We start from the raw sequence: 6,000 nt of genomic DNA, 5'->3' as shown, positions 1-6,000 counted from the left end.
GAACTCAATTTCTACCTCTCCTATTGATTTGGAGTCGCCACTACGTTTTTTGCGGTTAAAACGTAGAAAACTCTATTTATGCCCGATTTGGATAAATTGGTCTTTAGATAGAGATTCTAAGCTCGGGAGTCGATTACGGATCGGGGAAGGTATTAGCACCCCGTCCGCCCGTATTAAAACGGTATCCTCGCTAATCAAATGAACTTTTATACCCTTAAAAATTATTTATTTAGAAATTAAATTAGCAAAACATAATATTTTTTATTTTTTATTATTGAGCCTGACAATATTGACTTTGGTCCTACGTACCCCTATTAAGGGGATCAAGGCTTACGTAGTTCTAGTTCGAAAGTTATTTCTACTTTGGTTAATTGTTAGTGATTTAGAAAATACCGATAGGTTTAAAAATGTTAATTTATTGAATTGATTAATATATAATTGTTTGGTTCAATGAGACTAATAGTTCAGGAACGGTGTTGGTCGTAGACCTTCTCCTCATTTCCGGGGAGTTAGAGACAACTCGAACCATAACCTCACTATAAAAATCCCATAAAATTTATTTGGTAAAATAGTTTTTAATTATTTATAGATATAGGATTTTAGTAATAAAATAGCTTATTAATTATATATATAAAATTAATAGTTTAGAAACGGTGTTGGTTGTAGACCTTCTTTTCGTTTTCAAAGAAGTTAGAGACAACTCGAACCGTAACCTTACTAAAAAATCCATAAAATTTATTTAGTATGATAGTTTCTAATTATTTATAGATATGAGATTTTAGTAATAAAATAGTTTATTAATTATACATATAGAATTAATAGTTTAGAGACGGTGTTGGTTGTAGACCTTCTTCTCATTCTCAGAGAAGTTAGAGACAACTCGAACCATAACCTTACTATAACAATTCCATGATTAATTTGGTGATAAAACAGTTAGGGACACTATATAAAATTAGGTGATACAACTGTTATTAATCACTTTTATATAAGAAATTTAATAGCTTAGAGACGGTGTTGGTCGTAGACCTTCTTCTCATTTTCGGAGAAGTTAGAGACGACTCGAACCACAACCTTACTATAACAATTCCTTAATTAATTTGATAATATAGTTTTTAATTATTTATGCGAATAGAATTTAATGATAAAATAGTTTATTAACTCTTAATATATATATATGAAATTAATAGTTTAGAGATAGTATTGGTCGTAGGCCTTCTTTTCATTTTTTGGAGAGGTTAGAGACGACTCGAACCGGACACTATATGAAATTAAGTGATACAACCGTTATGAATCACTTTTATATAAGAAATTTAATAGCTTAGAGACGGTGTTGGTCGTAGACCTTCTTCCCATTCTCGGAGAAGTTATAGACGACTCAAACCATAACCTTACTATAAAAATCCTATAAAATTAGATTCAAGAAGTTTAGATTATATTTTTTACATGAGATTAATATTATTAACATAGAGGATAATATAATTTATAGGATAAATGTAAACCATTATTAGTTAAAATATGAAGTATATTACTTAGTAACTATCGATTATTTAAATATGGAGTATATTACTTAGTAACTATCTTACTCCACTTACTAAGGCAACTAACCAGGAAAAGTAAAAACCTCACGTGCAGTTTGTAGAACTATGAGATTTATCCCCTAATTGCTCTATCTTCTTCATTCTACGGTAATGGCCAAGGGTAAAGGAAAAGAAAATCCCTAAATCTCACACTCTCTTTCTCATTTCTCGTGGCCAAGGGATTAGAATCCATTCTCGCGGTGGCTTAAGGTGGTTCCGAATCGGTAATTTATTATTGCGGTGGCTCACGGTGGCTCTGAGTCGAAGGTGAACTCACCTTCTTCTTTACCTTTTTTATTTTTTATCCAGTCCATTCGTCTCTTTCCTTTCGTTTTTACTTTTCGTTTTATTTGATTGGTTTTGGTTGTTGTTCGGTTTTTTAGTAGGTGAATTAAGAGAAAATGAAGACGATATTGTGTGGTGGCTCTCGGTTTGGGCTCCTATTCTCACTGTGGTCATTAGAGTAAGGTAGGGATTCAGTTGTCCTCTTTGGCTAATTATTTCCGAAAGGGTTATGACTGATTCGGGTGGTGTTGAGCTACCCCTATGTCTTTCAGGTATGTGGGGTTTCTGGATGAGGTTGCGGTGTTTCACAGTGAGGATAATAGAAGGTGGAAGTGGCCACTCGGCTTGGAATCAACATAAGCAAGGGATTTCGGTAACGATTCCTATCCCTGTTTGCGTTCTATTTATTCCTTATGGTTTGGATAAATCAGTGACACACATATGAAGAAAAAAGGACTTTTCCGGGTGAGAACAAATCATACTTAGAACAACCATGATGTAATTTATTCAGTTTTAGTGTTCTCAATGGAATAATGGGTGTACGTATGCTTTTGATGTTCGGAACATAAACTAGGTAAATCATATTGCCTTCAATTATGTAAATGAATGAAATATGCAGCTTACCTGAATATGTATCCCGGTCTTTTACCCTTTGAAGGTCATCCTGGATGATTCTTGTTCCTGGATGTTCCCTGCACCCGCTATGAACCGTCTGAATTCTTCACCTTCTGATGTCTCTGATTGCTTCTTTTCTGTATGCTGACTGATTTGTTGTGTGTGGTGTGATATCAGTGTCCTTTATTTGTTGTCTTTGTGTGGTCTGTATGTACTGTGATGTTGTTTGCAATGTGTGTTTTTCTGGTTCTCTTGTCTTCTCTCTGATTTTTTATGATCGTGTTGTCCTCTCCCCCCCGTATATGATAGCTTGTTCTCTCCTTTTATAGCTGAGCAGTGAGGCTCTTTGTATTGTTAATTGAGAGTTAGGAATATTCCTGACTCTTGTATTCTGAAACGGCCTATTCACTGCTGGTTATGCACTTTTATTATGCTCATCATTGCTTTGCATCTTTATTTTGATTACTCAATGCATCTGTAACCTCTTTTGTACCATTATGCTCATTAGTGTGGGCCTCTTGGGTTGCTAATGAAGAGTTAGGAACCATCCTGACCCATATATTCTAAAACTGTTCATTTACTGCTGGTTATGTATTTTAATATATTCATCATTGCTTTGCATCCTTATTCTGATTAATCAACACATCTGTAACCTCTCTTGTACAATTATGCTCATTAGTGTGTTTTTGTTTGTCACAGCTTTTCAGATTGAGTGCTTGATCTTAAAAATTCCCTTTGTTGTGAAGTCAAGTGCAGTTTGCTAGTTGTCCAGTGCCGTCAATTTAATTGATACCTTGCTGTCTATGGCTGGGTTGGTCATAATTCAGAGTACGAAAAATTGTGGTCTGCAAGAATTCCAACACTCTCCTAGCAGAGAGCCACGGCCCTTGCTCCTTCAACACATTCTCTCATAGTTGGTGAAAAAATCTTTTGCAAAAATCTACTCGGAAATCCTGAAAATCTTGCATTATGGCGCCTACGCTGGAGCCATTCAATACTACCCTTTCTCACTAAAACCTTGGGTATGGTCAATATTGGGAACCCCATGGAGATCCTCCCCTGTTCTTTTATTACCCATTTCACTACTGCATGATGTCACGTGCTAACTTAGCATTTAGAGAGTATACACTCTGTAACCATCCAGAGAGGATAATTCAACAGGTGATGGCAATCACACTAGTGTAAACCCAGCTTTAGCTATATCAGGGATTTTAAACTTGATTAGCAATTGTATTCGGTTTCCTATTTAATATTGGATGAGTGGTTATGATGGACATGTGTTCTTCCTTCTCGTTTGGGTGTATTTACATAACATAAAAGTGTTGTGAACACTAAGATCACTGCGCGAATCCATTACTAAACTTTATGCAAATTAGATATTGAATAAACTTTCACTTAAACATGGTTAATATCACCTCCACCGCCACAACAGTTTACACAAAGTTACAACTATTTGCAACAAGATTCTTTTGATAGTATTTATTGAAGGCACAAGAATCATAGAGTACTCGATTAACTTGTGAATTATTAACCAATATTCTTGTGACACTTTCTAATATAACCATGCCAATATAGATGTTATAAATTTGTAAATTATTTATCCGAACACTCTTTGCAAATCATGAAATGAATCTTTTATTAATGTTATTATTATTTTTTATTGAGTTTTGTGCCAAAGATAAAAAATAAAGGTAGGACAAAATTGGGTGTTCACAAAGATTTATATAGGGTTAATAGAGTTAATGATGATCAAATATAAATGATGTGTGATGCAATGATATATACAAATCTTTTACACTATTAGTGTAAAAACATTTTTCTCATAAGAAATGGTATAATATTTGTCGCGTCTCGATTTTTGGTTGCACAATTTTTTTCTACATGTGGAATGTATTAGCACTCTACCCGTCTGTCTTAGGTGGTACCCTTCACTAAATCATATGACTTTATTATTATTACGTTATCTGGTTAATTAATTAATTATTAAAAGGAACTAATTTATTTATTTTTTATTATTGGGTCTGACTTGATTGACTTTGGTCCTACGTATCCCTATTAAGGGAATCAAGGTTTACATAGTTCTTTAAGTAGAAAAAAATTTGCTGGTTAAGTGTATTTTAATTAAGGAAAAAATATTTTTTAGTCAAAAATGTTTATTTTTCATGTTTATTTATTGGTGAAAAAAGTTTTTATTTGGCTAATTTTTGTCATTTATTTAATTAAGAAAATAGAATTTAATCGATTTTGAGATTTAATCGGTTGAAAAGAAGCAGTGTAGCACAACCTTTCGAGATGATTTGAGAAGAAATAGACATTTGAGGCGACCTTCTCTCCATATTTGATTAACTCTCAAAATTATTTTATTTTTTGAAAAGTACTTGTTATCATGTTTCATTTATAAAATAATAATGTTCAATTTTTTATTAGTCACAATTCTAATTATTTAGAGAAAAGAATTTTATAAGTTATCAAAAAGATTTGATTAATTGGTGGATATATGAAAATGATTTTTTGCTTTGCTACTTTTACCATGTTAAAATATATTCTATTAACTCAAATAATTTCATTAATAATTATCTTCATTTTCTTTAGTGGAATTTGGTTATTTATTAATGACATTTGATGATCGATTATAGGAAAATAATAAATCAATTGCAAAAAATAATGGCACAAAAAAACAGTTTTGATGACCTTTTCCAAAAGAATAGGAATTCTTTTTGTCTATGGTGTTTGTTCATACTTTCAACAAAATTTTGATTTAACAAATATCATTATTATTTAATCTCTACACGGTACAATAAATAAATTATTTATAACAACATTATTTTTACATACTTAATATTAACATTATGATATAACAAAGTGATGAACTAGATCAAATAGAGACAAACCTGGTTACAAAGGAATGAGACTTTAAGCACTATAGGGAAATAGATCATGTGTTGCAGTATGAAAGGTATTGATTAATATAAAAAATTAGAGTTAGCTATGTGGCACGCTAGGATCAGAGCAAGCTACGTTAATCAACTCTCATGGTTCTGACCGGGAAATAAAGTTATACCTTTTTGCAGAACATACTTTATTGCTGCAAGCTTACAATAACCTAATAACCCAATGCTCCAATATTGGAAAAAACTCTCAAAGCAAAAAAGGACTCTAGCAATCGAAAATAGTAATTTTTAGTACTTTTTTTGGCATTTATTGGAATTTCTTTCTTTTGGGTATTCTTTGGAATTGTTGGGAATAATGACTCCTTTTTTAGAGGTCTTTTGTGAGCAAGAGTTTTTCTTGAGAGAGCCTTTCTTTTGTGTGGAATCCCCCCGTTCTTTGGTGAATAAGACACTTATTTATAGAACTATGACTTATCACATGTGCTTAATGAAGAGAGTATCTCCCATTAATTGATTAGAGGAGGTTAAGCGAAATAAGTCATATTTGCAACATAATCAAATTGATTTGAAATTTGCTTGATATGATTTGATTTGCTTATTCTCATATTGCAACCTTAATTTACTTGATTCCA

At 32.4% G+C, this 6,000-nt stretch overlaps 1 long non-coding RNA gene across 1 annotated transcript; it reads left to right on the top strand.

Moving 5' to 3' along the window:
• LOC109332703 lies at positions 1,638-3,856 on the top strand. Its single transcript, XR_002105922.1, has 4 exons — positions 1,638-1,844; positions 1,961-2,045; positions 2,135-2,235; positions 3,177-3,856. It is a non-coding gene; the product is annotated as an uncharacterized LOC109332703 (long non-coding RNA).

This window comes from Lupinus angustifolius, chromosome LG18, assembly GCF_001865875.1.
Source record: "Lupinus angustifolius cultivar Tanjil chromosome LG18, LupAngTanjil_v1.0, whole genome shotgun sequence".
Lineage (NCBI taxonomy): Eukaryota > Viridiplantae > Streptophyta > Magnoliopsida > Fabales > Fabaceae > Lupinus > Lupinus angustifolius.
This window is presented reverse-complemented; position numbering and strand designations above follow the sequence as displayed.